The sequence below is a fragment of the Chrysochloris asiatica genome, unplaced genomic scaffold (assembly GCF_000296735.1).
Source record: "Chrysochloris asiatica unplaced genomic scaffold, ChrAsi1.0 scaffold00017, whole genome shotgun sequence".
In the NCBI taxonomy this organism is placed as follows: Eukaryota; Metazoa; Chordata; class Mammalia; order Afrosoricida; family Chrysochloridae; genus Chrysochloris; species Chrysochloris asiatica.
The window spans coordinates 28926219-28928646 of NW_006408535.1; the positions used below are offsets into that span (position 1 = coordinate 28926219).

The following is a 2428-nucleotide window of genomic DNA, read 5'->3' on the forward strand; positions in this document are numbered from 1 at the left end:
AAATTGGAGAAGGAGAAGAGTGAGTTCAAGCTGGAGCTGGACGATGTCACCTCCAACATGGAGCAGATCATCAAGGCCAAGGTGGCTACCTACCCACTCAACTTCTCCATGATGTCCTCTCCCTCACCTTCCTTCCATCTTTTCTGTCTCTTGTTCTTCTCCCATCTCTCTTTTCATTCTCACTTCCTTTATCACTATTTGGTCACTATCTCTCTCTTCTCCCCTCACCATCTCAATCACTGTGTCTCTGAACCATCCCTCTCTTCTTTAATTCATATTCACTCTTCAAATTGCACCCCTTTATCAACACCCCATTTAATTCCCTTGCCCTCTGTGCTCTCCCCACCTGATTTTTTCTTCCTTTCTCTGGTCAACTGTGCCACTTCTCCTTGGTAACTGCAGCCCCTCCCATACTCACCCTTCCTGAATCCTTTGTTGCCCAAAGGCAAACTTAGAGAAGGTGTCCCGGACACTGGAAGACCAGGCCAATGAGTACCGCATGAAGCTGGAAGAGACCCAACGCTCCCTCAATGACTTTACCACCCAGAGAGCCAAGTTGCAGACTGAGAATGGTGGGTGCTCCTAACCAATCCTACATCTGCTTCAGGGTGGGGTGTTGGTTACCCACCCCATGGCCCACAAACCCATCCTTCCCACCTCCAGGAGAATTATCCCGACAGCTAGAGGAAAAGGAAGCTCTGATCTCTCAGCTGACCCGAGGGAAGCTCTCCTACACCCAGCAAATGGAAGACTTTAAAAGGCAGCTGGAGGAGGAAGGCAAGGTGAGACTCAGCTAGAGGCCCAGCGAGACATACTCTATAGTGGCTCTGGGAAAATTGACCATATAGTCAGAAAAGGAGCCTTGAGAAAGGTCTCTGTGATGGGAAGATTTTCCAGTCTAGTTTATTTTTATTTTATTGCTCTTCGGTTAAATCATTTAATGCCTCTTTCCTTATTAGTAAGGGGGTGGAACGGACACATTGGAAAGCTACTCAAAGACTTTGAGATTCCATACTAGCCCTTATCCTGAAGGAGGCTGGGACTTGGTTGCATATCAAATATATGAGAAGAAATCTAGAGAAGTAGGGGGCACCTCCTGGGAGGCTGAGTCGACCTCTGCTTGCCTGCCTCCCCGCAGGCGAAGAACGCCCTGGCCCACGCGCTGCAGTCAGCACGGCATGACTGTGACCTGCTACGGGAGCAGTACGAGGAGGAGACGGAGGCCAAGGCCGAGTTGCAGCGTGTGCTGTCCAAGGCCAACTCAGAGGTGGCACAGTGGAGGACCAAGTATGAGACGGACGCTATCCAGAGGACTGAGGAGCTTGAGGAGGCCAAGTGAGTCCTGGTTCCCCACCACTGGCTGAGCCCCATTAGCGGGTAGGAATCAACCAGCCCTATCCTCAGAAGACTCCACACAGGGAAGGCTTAGCTAGTATTTGACAACACAAGAGACTTTGCCCCAGTCTCACCTCCTTCTCCTCTCAGGGAAGCTTTTTGCTCGCATTATGTTTCTTATCCGAATATAAGACGAACAAAAGGTTTGTCTGAGGGAAGAGTGCTCCCACCTGAGGCAAGTGCTATATCAGGGGGAGATGTGGTGGGCTGCAGAAGCCCATGCCTCCTCTAGACCCACAGTTTAGAGGCTGGCACAAGGTTATAAGGATGCCAACTGGAAGACACCCTTGGGAGCTGTGGGTCCTCTGTCTGCCTGGTCTCAGCTCCCTGGTGCCTGCCCCCCGCACTTCACCAGCAATGCTTCTTAGTTTCCAAAGATTGTTTACCAGAAGGCTCATCTTGTTTCTCCTTGTCCCAAATCCACACCCTCCATTCTTCCCTGCCCTCTTCCCACCCTCCCCTGGGCAGGAAGAAGCTGGCCCAGCGGCTGCAGGATGCTGAGGAGGCTGTGGAGGCCGTCAACGCCAAGTGCTCATCACTGGAGAAGACCAAGCACCGGCTGCAGAATGAAATCGAGGACCTGATGGTGGACGTAGAGCGCTCCAATGCCGCTGCTGCAGGCCTGGACAAGAAACAGAGAAACTTTGACAAGGTGGTCCACTTGGGCAGGGTCATGACCCGGGGAGACACTGGGTCAGGGTGAGGCCTGAGATGTTCTCCTTAAAGGTGGGAGCAGCAAGAGCCCCAGGGAGGGGTGAGCAGGGCTGGGCCCAGGTAGGGCCTGGAACAGCAGTTGGCAGTAGGACTAGCTCAGTTGGCCTGGGGTTATGGAACAGTGCAGTGAGTGCCTTCCTTGGGCAGATCCTGGCCGAGTGGAAGCAGAAGTATGAGGAATCGCAGTCAGAGCTGGAGTCCTCACAGAAGGAGGCACGTTCCCTCAGCACAGAGCTGTTCAAGCTCAAAAATGCCTATGAGGAGTCCCTGGAGCACCTGGAGACCTTCAAGAGAGAGAACAAGAACCTTCAGGGTAGGT

At 52.6% G+C, this 2428-nt stretch overlaps 1 pseudogene; it reads left to right on the plus strand.

Annotated features, from left to right (window-relative positions):
- Nucleotides 1-2428, plus strand: part of LOC102813980 — a 38905-nt pseudogene that overhangs the window by 26103 nt on the left and 10374 nt on the right.